The 15,000-nt window shown below is 35.6% G+C and overlaps 1 protein-coding gene across 4 annotated transcripts in view; it reads right to left on the bottom strand.

Annotated features, from left to right (window-relative positions):
• Positions 1-15,000, bottom strand: part of LOC136828316 (protein amalgam-like) — a 453,878-nt gene that overhangs the window by 278,947 nt on the left and 159,931 nt on the right. The window lies entirely within an intron of this gene.

Raw genomic sequence — 15,000 nt, 5'->3', positions numbered from 1 at the left:
TCTCTCTCTCTCTCTCTCTCTGTTGTAAGTTTTCTGTATGTAAGACCTTGCATTTCGTGACTAGTATATAGGTATAAATCAGTGGCTCTGTTTTTCTTGGATTTCATGTTTGAAACCCTAGACGTTATCAGGCCCATAAGCAGTGTCTGTTCTCTCTCTCTCTCTCTCTCTCTCTCTCTCTCTCTCTCTCTCTCTCTCTCTCTCTGTATGGAGTAGAGTGTGTATGGTTCTCAAAGTGCCATGGTCCTCTGGTCGGCTGGTCGTAAATCAGAGAAGCCGAAGCCCAGTGAGTAAGTGGACTGTTTCCCCAGCAGGGCTTAGCAAGATGTATGGTTTTCGCCTTCGCTGTTGTTTTCGTGTTAATAGGATCAAATGTCGTGTTATTATAGGTCGAAAATTATATCAGTAGCGTGGTAGATATGGTTGAAGAAAAATTTAGTACGGTTACATACTGCGAGGATAAAAATATCAAGTATATAAGTGAGGGACGAATGTTATGCCATTGTAACGGGAAACAAAATATGCGAACGCAAATCTTGTTCTCATTTTTCTTAGTGGACAACGTAAATTTTCGATGTGACATTAGTGTTCGTAAATAAATTACCCCCTCCCCCTTCATGATTGTAAGGTAAAGATACTAATCTTTTTTTGTGGAGCCTTGCTTGAGAATATGTTAAAATCTTCCTTTTTCCTTTCCTGTAATTGTAACTTATTGTTATGTCCCTTTACTTAAAGTTATTTAATACTCTGAACTATTTTATTGGCATTGTGACATTTTATCCAGTTGTCCGAGATAATATTTTTTTCAAATGGTAAATTATTCCCATACACAGTCGAATGACATTAGTTCCTTCTACACAAAAATGGATTAACATTAGTTCCCACCAAAAGAAGATTCATAACATATCGCAAATATTGAGATTCTCTCTCTCTCTCTCTCTCTCTCTCTCTCTCTCTCTCTCTCTCTCTCTCTCTCTCTCTCTCTCAAATGACTTTTCTTCTTCTTTTACACTACTCAAATATCCAAAGTCACTCCAGTGGACACGTTTGCTGCCCGAGTCATTAAAGAAAAATTGTTATGCCGAAAAAACGAAATCTTTGACTTTTCCTTCCATGTTTTTCGGAAAAAGAATTGCGAGTATCTGGTTGCAGAAGTGTCGGGTGCATCTTTCGTATTCTTCTGTAAGTGTGTGAAATTTCTTACAGTATTATATGCCTGTTGTAGTTGCAGATGGTTTTGAAATATTATTTTTGCATATATATAAAAATGTGTGCATTATATACATATATATATATTTATATATATATATATATGTGTAATGTGAACGCAAATCTTATATAGTATGTATATATATATATATATATATATATATATATATATATATATATATATATATATATATATATATATATATATATACATACACACACACACATAGGCAGTAGAACCTCTTTTATACACGTGGTGTTGAAAGTGATAGCTGCATCAGTGGCATTCAGTTTGTATAGAGTTTTCTCTATTTTTCTAATAATTGGTTTTTGTAGGTTACTGCATTCTGCCAGTAACACGCCGATATTGATCATACTTGGAGAGGAAAGCAGGTTACAAAATACACACACACACACACACACACACACACACACACACACACACACACACACACACACACACACACATATATATATATATATATATATATATATATATATATACACACACACACGTGCATATAATTTTTTTGGAAACTACGTAACTTTTATCCGAGCGAATGGCTTTTTTTTTTTTTTGTTGAAGTCAAGACGACACTGTTCTTTACATATCGGGCAAATTTGTGCACTTTTAATGAGACCTTGATTTTGGGCAAAAGTCACGAGTCTTTCTATGTGGCCATAATAATAATGAGTGAAATCTCTGTAATTCACATGACAGTCTTCACACCCTAACGGGAAGTTTTCCTTGGCACCAAAATCAGAACGTGAAGATGGTCCTGGTATTTCACTCATTGTACTGGTTCAACTAACACTTAATTGGAGAAAATAGGTGTATTTGCCAAAAAAAAGACTTGGTAACAATGAATACTTGTCATTGGTTAAAAAAAACTGTTCTTGCTTCCCTTTCAGAGGAAATCTAAACATGCTTTTTTACTATTGGATATTCTCTAATTATGTCACTTTGTTGGAGGAGTTTTTTTCTTGATGTCATTCGCTAGGTGTGGTTTTCCCATGACAATTTGAGACTGCGCAGTACACAAACGAACGAACAAGAGCTCAGTAAAATAGCTAATATGACAGAGATAACAGCATGAAGGACTTAGTTTTTTCTGTAGGTACAAATATTCAAATTCTGTTTTCTAGACCAACAGGTCTCACTGCCACTAATTTCCTTCTTCCTTAGAACATCCTTAGTATATTCTTTCAATGTATAAATAAATTTTTACCCAAACTCGGCTTTAAGATTTACCAAAACTGATTTATACCTTTTTGTTGAAGTGTTTCCTTCCGACAAGTGAACCATACTACAGTATATAAGATTCAGAACTGTCTTTAAAAAAGCAATCTTGTACTTCATTCCTCCATTTTTTTAGGCTGTTCACTTGCTCCATTAATGTTCAATTTAATTCATGTAATCGTTCGTTCATCATATTGATGGCAGTTATGTTTTGAATATTTCTTTGTTTTCCCTACATGATTGCCAAAGTTCACTTCTATCTTACTCCAGTTTAAAAATATTTCTTCTAGGCTCTTCTACATTATCCCCATTACCTGCATTTGGTCTCTTTTATCAACCCTTGTGGCCTTAACCACCTCCCAAAAAAGCTGCACCTTAATAATTTCGGTGATCAGTTTCATTTCTAGGAACTTGGCCATTATCCAAAGCTGATCTCTCTTAAGGTCATACAAATTCTTCTCCCAGTTCTTATCAGCCAAAACACTAAAATGGCCGGAGCCTCTTCAGCGTCCTCAAAGCAGTGCATTATTATTTTTAAATGGGGAACAGTACCAAATACCTATAATAGTCTTTCAGTGACCTAACCCCTTTTTGAACACCACTAGGCCCAAGATTGCAACACAGAGTGGATCCTGTCACGGTCGCCAATTGTAACGATTCCTTTTGTCGTTGCCTTGAAATATTTTTTTAAAGGTTCTTTTATCCACTCTAAAGTGGCCGGAACCACAATGAATAAACTAATACCCAGAGGGTGGAACCACGTGTGAAGCAATCCCGACACAAATAGCATACAAAAGGGTGGTAAAAATACACTAGTTTTCAGTATTATTATATTACAATAAATCTTACAAAATAAAGCTTCCAAAAAGTTCATTTTGGCTAGGACAAGAAACTTTAGGTTTAACTACAAGCCTAACCTTATACACTTAAACCTAATATAAAAACACACAGGACACTTAAACCTAATAACAAAACATACCATGATAATTATAAAAATCCAGCACCCATAACATACAGCTAACATGGTAATATAATAGTAGCACAAGCAGTTGTAGCCCGGGGTTACCGGTGAGTCAACGCATGAGGTTTGATGTGCTGGTTCACTTCCAGAGCTGGCACCCGCCAGCAAAGTCCACATAAAAAAATATGAAAGTTATTAGGTTCTTACCAGCAGTTAGATAATCAACAAGCAGAGTAACGACTCTTCGAAGGCAATACGCTGGTGTAAGCAAAGACTGCAGATAGACAGGCGGGGCAAAAAGGTATCTCAGTAAGGCACCAAGCAGAGGCGAAGGGTGGGGCGCCACGCACAAGGACACAGGCTGAAGAGGTGGTGCAAGGAGTGCCTCCCACAAGGCACCGACAAAGTAGAAGAGTCAGATGAGGCAAGGCAGGTAGTGCCTCCCGCAGTTCACGCAGAGAGGTGAGACAGGAGTCCCACTAACGAAACCTCCAGCTGAAGGCCCTCACAGACAGAAGAAAAGCACCTCAGTGTTGACCAAGCAACACAGGTGTTGCTAAACTCCTTTACAAGGAACAAAGTGCCTTCAAGTTCCAACAAGCACAAGTTCACCGCTAGAGAAGCCGTAGAAAGTGCTGCCTTTGGAGTCCATAAGAGCCGAATACAGACTGGCCTGTTAAGCCCCGGCAAACCCCAATACAGCCAGGGGAGCCAGGCGAGAAAGGACATAAACAGGCGAAGACTCGCAAACGACCAATTACAAACATGAAAAATAAAAAGAAACAAAACTCATGGGTGCGGTACCAACACAAATAAAAAAATAGCGCGTGGTGAAGAAAAAGAAACCAAAATGAACTTTTTGTGCCCAAAGCAATCAACCAAACATTTACTTTACTTTAAAGGCCAATTAATTATTACGAAATTAAGTACAATTAATTATTACAATATATATATATATATATATATATATATATATATATATATATATATATATATATATATATATATATATATATATAATGCACACACACTTACCTACATACATACATAATTTAGGGGTAGTGTTATTTAATTCTTTGCATTGATTGAATTGTTGAATAATAGTACTGATTAAAGTTATTTTGGGTCAGTAACATGAGTTATCCGTCTATGTGTTTTCCGTCTTCTCGATTTTATGAATGGGCAGTCTATGTTTTCATATTATGAACGCTAATGATAATATTAACAAATACTAGGATATTAATAGAACGCATATATAAAGCTTGTTAATTTCACGTAATTCCCAAAGGTACGTATACCTGTCTCTATCTTATACTGATCACTATCATTTCGTATCTAGGTTTTAGTGTACAAACAATCGTTATATTCGTAAAGGGATCTGTATATTAGTACTTGTAACATATTTTGCCTTGATAAAACGGTTGTCAAAAGTGTGACATCCGATGGTATAGACTTATTTATATTTTTGGCACATTACAGTCCGGGGGATCTCAGGCACTGAATTGAGACAATATCTAGAATAAACTACTTCCTTTTCCATTGTGAAATCTTTTGTTAACAAACGCAAGTGATTATCAGGCTTGCACTCTTCCACTCAACAATGGTAGCACTCTGTTTTGGAACCAAAGAGAAATACACATCCTGTTAGTATACTATAGTGTCTGACCCAGTTACAATCTAGGATACTGTGTACAGGTGCCTGTGCGTGCACGCGCGCGCCCGCACACACACACACACATATATATATATATATATATATATATATATATATATATATATATATATATATATATATATATATATATATATATTTATTTTATTTATTTATTTATTTATTTATTTATTTATTTATTTATTTATGTACGTAACGTAAAATATGGACATACACTAAAATATTCCACTGCACGTGTGTACGACTTTTGTTCATTAGATTCCCCTCGCACGTTATGCACGTAAAAGAGAAGCGCATCATGTTATTGCAGATTACGGGAAGAGATTACAGGGGATTCGGCGATTCATAGTTGCATGGAAAGATTTATTGAACAGTGCCGGAGTTGTACAGGACTGATGGTGATCGCTGCTGCTACATGCCACTGTGAACTTGACCCGTTTATGCCAAATTGGGGGAGGGCCTGTTTTTTTTTCATATTGCCCTTTATTAGTTTTTCGGCCTTAAATAGATTACTGTTCTGATGGGTTTTATTTATTTATTTATTTTTTTGCCAGCACTAGTTTGTCAAATCCTTTGTTCATTTTTGACAGTTGCTAGCCTTTTGAAGTGTCGAACAAGGGGAGCAATGAAACATAAACATATGTAATTTGATATCAGGCTCCAGCAAAGGAAACGAAATTCATCGTGATATGAAAATATATAGGGTATGGAATGTACTGTTCACGTATATTAGCTCTGTATTCAGATCATTGTTCATTTCCTGTCATTCACAAATATTTTGGAAACGCTTTCTACAGAAATCATTTAAGTCGGGTTTTAAAGGCTTTCGGTGGAAAGCATCCAGAGAATGAGGAAAAAGGAAAGTTATTAGATCACCGTGGCTCTTACATTGAAAATATAAAATGAATTAAAGCTACTTAATCTTGCTTGCTTTTAAATCTATAGGACACATAATACTTATTACTGTTTTGTAGAATATACTTACTACGTAGACTATATGTACATCAACTTGTCGATAAAGAGCTGCAGGCTATGTACCTTCAAGCATAAGAATGTTTGAATTATACTAATAATTTCGTTAATGGAACATTTCGCGAGGAAATTTTTATTCATCCTAAACCAGATTAGAGTATACGACATCAAATCTTGTTCTCAACATAAGAAACTTGAGCAAACATAAAAGTAAAAGCGCCACAGTTACCTTCTAGTAACACATTGTAATTGCAAGAGATCAGCGGAGTTTAAGAATCTTAGAGTAATAATGGTAATAGTACAGCATCATAGTTACCTTTTAGCAGTGATATTATTCCATTACTTCATCACGGTTACCGTTTTACAACAGTAACAGAGTATTAGTTAGTTATATAGTATAGACCCCCCCCCGCAGTCATGCGTACAGTTAGTTGATTGCAAAGGGATGTCTCAGATTCATAGACTATATAGAGGTGTAGCATACCGTGTTATAGGGGTCGCGTTGCCCGGCTCAGTGCAACCTTTTAACGCTGGTAGGCAATATAGGAATTAGAGCGAAATCTCAGTTAAACACGATAAAGATCAGTCTCTCTCTCTCTCTCTCTCTCTCTCTCTCTCTCTCTCTCTCTCTCTCACAGCAAGTGGCTTGCTTGCAAATATAGAACGAACAGTTAGAAGATTGTTAGGTAATAGTTTACAGTAGGTGGAATGATTCCCTTGAACTCCCGTGGGGCAGGCCGTGGGCTTTGCAGCCTCATCCCAAAGCTACTTCAAATTTATCGTATATTTTATATATTGTATACGTACTCGAATTTTTTGAGCGGAGATATTTTAATATGATTATTTAGGGAAAGTATTTGCAAGTGCGTTTGTTATGGATTGTCCGGCGCTTTGGAATATTTTCAGTGTGCTTCGTCCAATCACTAAACCAAAATCCATTATTCTTTTGTTTGTATGTAACGCTTTCCAGGTAAGTATAGATCTATGTGGCGTATTGCGAAATGTATAAATATTCATGTTTGACTCATCAAACTGAATTTGATAAAGCAATCCAACAAGGATTTGTTTGCCGGACGCTTTTATCGCGTTTTCTCCTAAATGCGTTTTTCTTTCCTTTTTTATTTTCACAAACGCGTTTTCATTTTTTAGGTTCCTCTCTCTCTCTCTCTCTCTCTCTCTCTCTCTCTCTCTCTCTCTGAGTGTGGAGTGGGTTTCGTGTGCTTGCGTGTCTGTGCGTAAATGTGTATATATTTTATATCCAAATTTAACAATTTTTCTAACCGGGAATTGCTCATAAAAAGAAACTGGTCACTGCCATGTCCAAACTATTGCTGCTGGATCTTTCCACAATATTAGTTGCTTCGTACATCAATACAGAAAGCTCATCGGCAGCACTTTGAATCCCGTATGCAAACTGCGGCATTCACCTTCTTGCGCGCACTTCCTCGGTTCCTGGATTAGGACCATATATTTCCAATACCTCTTTTACACCATCTATTCAGTTCCATCCAAGTTTCCATTTTCGTTCCTCGCCATCCTTTCTTTTGATTTGCTTGTCCTGATTCGTCCTTTTATGTCGAATTTTCCATTTTTCGCTACCCTGTCGCCATCCTTTCAATTTTTTATTTGTCCTGAACCATGTAGGTCCCGTTGCTAGGTAACCAGTTAGTTCTTAGCCACGTAAAAAACTAATTTCGGACCAGCCCTAGGAGATCTGTTAATTTTATGTCTGGCTATAACTTTCAACCTTTCTTCGTTATCTGTTATTTCGTTTACTAAACCTTTAATTTCCTCACCCACTGCTTGATGTCTTTATTTCCACCTCTTACTTTTCTGCAACCATTAACATCCCATCTTAACTGTATTACACCACACTATTATGCTTCTTCCACTTATTTCCGTTTCAGCGTAGCCCATTTTCCATCGAAAGTCTTTTAATGCTCTATTGTCCTTGTTATACAATTTGACCTCTTTAAAGTATTGACATTTTATAAGTTTATGTTTTACTGCAACATTCACCATTTTTCACAATTAATTCTATCTTTGGAAACACTGCATTTCCAAGAATCAATCCCCTATCCAAGCATATTTCCACATGACTGTCTCCAGTCTCATTCTCTCCCAGAATTTCATACATACCAACAATACCATTTCTATCTCCATCTCTTACCTTGCATTTAAGTCACCCAGCAGAACCGCCTTTAAGTCAGCGAGCACAACCACCCTTTTATATTCTCCAAGCCTGACAAAGAGATTTAATTTCTGAGAGGTATTGTAGATATCCAAAGAGACTGTAAATGTGGTAGCGTCAGGAGAAGAGACTCATTTGTTAAGTAGGGTTTATTTCCCCCCGTCAAAGAATTTCAGCGTTTCAGTGGGCATTACTCTGCTGTTGAGTACATTTAGTATCTAAGCCATCTGCACATATTTTACTTGAAATTGACAGACATATGAGACTTAAACACACACACACACATACACATATATATTATATATATATGCACACGCACACAGCCAATAAGTTGATAGCTGCAGTTAGTTACATAATTTTTATCGTTTTTATTTAAGTTAACAAAAGTATCTCATTCTTCAAGAGGGAGTTTAATATTCAAAAGTTCAAACATTTAGTGTTTATGCTTCTGTTAACTTTAATGATGGGACTGTTAAGCCGTGGAACGTTCGGAGCAAAACTCCCTGTTGAAGAACGTAGTATTTGGCATACGGCTGAATTTATATGTACAGTGTATATATATATCTATATGTGTGTGTGTGTGTGTGTGTGCGCGCGCGTGTATACACACGTATATAGATAGATAGATAGATAGGCAGATATAGATTGGTTAACTGTTACAATGGGAAAACTTTAGGATAATGAAATAGGCATCTGATATTAAATGCTGTAATAACTGGCCTTAAGAGCTAGCTCTCTCTCTCTCTCTGCTCGTACAAAGGTGTTGTCAGCGAAATCCTCAGGTGAGGCGGTCCGTGTGTGTCCGTGTGCGGTGTTTGCCTTTGTGTTCCCTCTCCCCTAATTACTGGCCCAGGTGTTGCTTAATTGAAAAATGCATAATTAATATTTTAGTGAGTAACGCTCTCTCTCTCTCTCTCTCTCTCTCTCTCTCTCTCTCTCTCTCTCTCTCTCGCCTGAGCTTGGCGGCTTTGGACGCTCTCCTGCCCGGATTCCGAACTACTGGCGCACAGAATGGGGTTGCCTCCCTGTTATGTTTTTATTTTTCATCATCATCATTATCATTATCATCAGCTATCATCATCATCCTCACCCAATAATGGCCTGGCCGTCGATTGGTTTGATCGTGGTTGTGTCTCGGACCGTGTTGATGTTATTCTCTTTCGTGATGGCGTCTCGCTCTCGAGTCCGTTTTGGAGTAAGTGATGAATTTCATAAAGTTGTTGTTGATGTTGTTGTAGCCTCATTAAAATGCTTTCATAAATACTTAGGTAACTTTTTCACTATGTGACTTTTGGGGTTTAAATGCCCTTATTCCTCTATCATTTGCTTTTGAGAAAATCTGTCACTTTTTCACTGACTGGCGAGAAATGTTGTCACTCTTCATTGCTGTTTAGACAGGTGGGACCCATAAGCGTGACATTCGAAAAGCTTGGCACTCTTATACGGCAGAAGTTAAAAACATCAATGCGATCATTTTGCTGTTTATCTTTCTGCTCAATAAATTGCAAAACTCATTAGTATTTCTCTCAAACAAACATGTATACAAACTTTGTATATATATATATATATATATATATATATATATATATATATATATATATATATATATATATATATATATATATATATATATATTGTGTCTTTTACCCTTCAAGGGTAAAATCTTTAGTTTCTCAGCAAATCGTTAGGGGTTAGGTTGTAGGCACATGCTATATATATATATATATATATATATATATATATATATATATATATATATATATATATATATATATATATATATATATATATATATAGCATAAAACTTGGTCAGGTATATCAGATGAAATTTATGCACCAATTTGTAAAATTTTAAGAGTCGTATACTTGATCAAAAGTGGTATTTGTTTTATTAAGTGTGTTGGACGAAATTTTACATTTAAATTTTTAAAAAAGCATGGAATTATTTGAAATAGTTATTTATGATGATAATAATAATGAGTATAATTCGAAGATTTTAATATAAACCCTTTCAATGTATGCCGAATTTATATAGTCCCTGTTATAAATCATAACTACAAAAGATTAGAGGTAGGAAATATTTATATTGCTAAGCTTAAAATTTAACAAAGAGTAATTTGGTTGGGTATATTAACTATAAAGTTCGGGGATTAACACCCAACAAAGTTAAAGCTTTTAGCAATTATATCACTATATTTCAGTTTAATTTATTCTTTTACTTGATGTAGCAATATCTTTATATAAATGTAAATTTTGAAAATGGAGATTGGTTATTATATGTAGATGATTCTAGTAAATGATTCTGTAAATATTCAGAGGTGATGACACAATCAAGAATTAATATTTAGTGTCTTTAAATATTTTCAGACACTGGGCCTCATAGTTTTCAGACAATTAAAATTTACTTAAAGTATGTGTTGAAGATTTAATTGAAAGTCCCTATAACTGCAAAAATATGTATGAAGATGATTTTCATAAAGAAGCTATAACTGGTCACCAAGATATTCCACATGTTAATAATTTATTAGTATTTTTAAATTTTTTTTATATATTTAGACCCCTAACTAAATTAAATATAGAAAATAAAATCATCACTGTTAGTAATAGGATAACAGAGTTATACACAGAGATTCATTTAGGCTCATTATTCATTTTGGCCAATTTACTGATTGCAAGACCAAACTGATTAGAGCTGTTAAAGATAAAATAACAGCTACTTCAAATAAATTTCGTTGTTTGGTAATTTACGTGATGAAAATAATGAGATTACTCTGCCAGTATATGAAGGTGGGAATAATTTTCGATTGATATTTCAGAATTCTTCTCTTTTTGAAGAACTACAGGTCATCTAAAGCTGTACCTTCATAATGTACCATTTATGTATAACATTCCCACTTTTCTGATGTCGTATTAAACTTGGCTTTATCACTAGGGTTGGTCAGTGACATCAGTCACGATAATATACAGTATATGAGTAACGTTGTGAATTTTAAGTAAACGATATTAAAATGGAAGAGAAAACAGAACGTAATTGGGTAGGTAAAAATAATAATAATAACAAAACATTAGAATCTATTTTAGAAAAATGTTAATCGTAAAGGTCTGTCGAATTTTTGCTGTCGTCCTTTGATTTCGGTTTCTTCATACAACTTTTGCCGTATGACAACCTAATTTAAGGCGTTGTGGCTTTATATAATAAATATTTTAAATTTAGATATAGTGATATACTGTAATGATAATAAATGATCATTAGTAAAATTTGCCTTTTGAAATTTTATAATGAAAATAGTTCAAGTTCGAAAGTAAGATATGTAAATGAAATGGTAGGCATCCCTGTGGGTGCTACGTATATGCAAATATTGCTAATATATATTTGTATTTTAATGAGTAAATGTTTATGTATTACTCACATTGATGACAGATTAAGATCAAGATACACTTTTTAAGATTTATTGGTGACATAAATAATAGGAATATACTGTCATTTGTATTAAGGAAAACAGATAAGTATTGTGTGCGGTTTTATAGTGACAATAGAACATCCCACACTCTGTGAAAGTGAATACTCCCTAGTTTTATAGAGAAAAGCATATCAGTTATTATTGTTTATAGATAGAATAGCACGCAGTCTTCTGTAGGAACTGAATATTGTAAATATTTTAGTCCGAGAGAATATCGTATATTCTATCCGATCTGAATATAACGTAATGTCTTAGCATAAAGAATAGAACCTAGTATTTCGTACGACCTAAGTAGCACGTTGGATTCGTAAGGAAAAGAATATCATGAAGAGAAATATGCTGTGAATGTCGGAAAACCCAAGTGGCAATTTGGATTTCCCTATTAAGAGACAACAAGAATTAAGAGTGGTCAGACCAGGCCCAAGACCGCTCTTCCCCCAACATAGTAACAGAGGCGTTATGAGAAAATACGTCTGGCTGACAGTCACCAAGTCTCTCTCTCTCTCTCTCTCTCTCTCTCTCTCTCTCTCTCTCTCTCTCTCTCTCTCTCTCTCTCCGGCGGGGCCCCAGACCACCATCTCTGTTGACTGAGCCTGCGATCAAAGCAGCTGTCAACATGATATTTAGCCCTGTAAATGTTTGTTGATGTTTGATTACGTGTGTTATCTTCATGTTATGTAGGTCAAAGAGGATGATCATAGACTTGAATGAAGGATGATTCACTGAATGATTTGCATGTATTGGCGTATTTAATGAAGAGCGTTAATATGATATTTTTGACTTCGTGTAGTTGAAGTTAGCTTGTGTATTTTCGTGTAGTTTGAAGTTAGCTTGTCTATTTTTGTTACAATTAGATCTAATAATGATAATTTGGAAGAGCCTCATTTTTAGGGCGGTGTTATTGAAAGCAATTGCTGTTTCAAAGGCATTCTGTTTACGCAGTCTTATCTGTTTTTCTTATAATCTTATTACCAAATTCTATATGGGCATAGTCGAGGAGAGGGTCCTCAGTGTATTCTCTTGTGCCTTCCAGTACCACTATAACGTCTATGACAATCATATGAGAGTTAACACCAAGGAGGACATAGATTCGGTAAGAACAAGTTTTAAGGAGTGCCTTGTCCTCCACCTTACATGTAAAAGAAGCGCTGATGGCGTCATCCTTTTTGAAAATAGCCCACAGTGATGGTTCTTTCTGCATAGGTTGATATCAGTATGTCTGGGTCTGTAATGACAATGGCATTATAACCCTATTTTTCCAGGAATGTTAAAAAATGTTGTGACTTATCTAAAGTATTGGAAAAGGTTATTTGAAATTGATATTGTTCACCATTTCAGTTACTTTAAATATAGCCAAGAAATCTAGGGTTTTAGTGGTACCTCAGCTGTTTTGGTCCCATATGAAATAAAAAAGTTCTTGCTAGTAAAGCAGAGTAAGATGGCTAATTTCTCAGCTAACGTCAAAAGCGATTGATGCGGTTTGTAGAAAAACTGTCTTTTGTCACTGCCACAATTATATTTGTTCCGACATTTGGAAATTGGTGGAGAACACTTACAGGAAGGTAATCAGGGGGTTCCTAAAGACGCTCTAAGTAAATGGTGGTCTTGATTTAAAACAATATTGTCTTATTTTGCAAAATCATGTAGAATAATTATAAATTCTAACCTACTTTCAGTTATAACATTTCATAACTTGTCTGAAATTAGATTAAAGAATCACCTATTATGTGTGGTAAAGATAGATATGAAATATGGGTTGTCAACGAGACCGTTCTCAGATGTATTGGATTAGAAGGAAAGGAGTTACTTACTTCCGATAAAATGAAGTAATGTACGGAGCCAGTTATCACCACTGGAGGTCATGAAGCGGTTGATGTGTTTTGTAGAAAAACAAGCTTTTTGCTTTGTTTGCAGCTTTCATTTTCGTCTTACAAAGGGAAATGTATAGTGAAATCTTTTAAGGGGAAATTAGGGAGGTCTTTAAAATCCCCGGGGTGGAGGGAGGGGGATGGTTTGGGGGTGAGATATACCTGGCGCATGGAATTTTGGGGAAATGGTACATGATCCCGTTTCGTTGAATCTCTTAGCATCTTGCCGCCGAACTCTGCCCCATAAGCCAACATTCGTGTTTTTTCCTATAATATCAGTTAAATACTAACATTCCTCAGTTAAATTTTACCCCCAAGTAATGACTGTGATTCCTCAGGTTACCTTTGACTCCCAGTATTGACTGTGATGACTCAAATTAACTTTTACTCCCAATATTGCATTATCTCAATATTTTATTGGTTATCTTGTCCAAGGATTGTCTGCAAAGGGTAACTGTGATTCCTCGAAAATTTATCAGAATGAAAGATGACCTTAAAGCGGTGTCACACGAAATTGGAGTCAAGCTTGTGCCGGCTTATATGCGAGTCCGTAACTAACGTGTTTGACTTCAGTTTTACATTAATATAAAAGGTGTCCTTTTTGTAGGTAATATTTCGGCCACTGCTCCTTAAAGGTGATGCTACACGAGCAAGTTTTCAGTCATTTTTACCATCTTGCCTCTAAACTCTGGAACAGGAAGTCAACGATTTATTGATATATTTCCATGATTTTGCTTAACTCGTGATCTAGCCTAATCTAGTAAATGAAATGAAGATATGTAAGATCTGTCTTGCGCTATATCATACTCACTAACATACTCAGCTTCAGTTTTACAAACTGAAAATGATTTTTTGTCCGCAAAAACTTGCCAGTGTGACAGTGCTCTAAGAGTTACTTACGGATTCCGTCTCAGCCTTTGTTGGTTCGTAGGAACGCAGCAGTGCGCCTCGTCTCTGATGCCATATCATTATTCTGGTTTCCATCGATTCTGATAACATTGCCGTTTTACTCAGATGCAGAAGGTGGCTCTCATTGTTTTTTAAGGCCACTTTTAAGGGACAAACGCCAACGGAAATGACTTGTTGGTTAGCCTCACGGTAATTTGGTTGGGCTGCGTGCCATCTGAATATAAGGATTTTTTAGAGTTCAGGATATAAAGTTTTTTTAGGGTTCGCATCTGTGAAATATATTGGTTGGTTTTTCGTTTTACTGAAGTATTGCGTTCAGGTCATAAAATCGGTGTTTACAGGTATTTTTGTGGCCCTTTATACCTGTATGAGTAGAGTGAAGTGCTTTGGTAATCGAAGTGTAAATGAAAATTTTTCAGTCCATAAAAGTTAGCTGAATACCAAACGCATATCAAACACCGAACGTGGACGTGAACACACGCAGATTAGCAAATCATCTTTTATAAACACGAATGAA

This window comes from Macrobrachium rosenbergii, chromosome 42, assembly GCF_040412425.1.
Source record: "Macrobrachium rosenbergii isolate ZJJX-2024 chromosome 42, ASM4041242v1, whole genome shotgun sequence".
Classification (NCBI taxonomy): domain Eukaryota; kingdom Metazoa; phylum Arthropoda; class Malacostraca; order Decapoda; family Palaemonidae; genus Macrobrachium; species Macrobrachium rosenbergii.
This window is presented reverse-complemented; position numbering and strand designations above follow the sequence as displayed.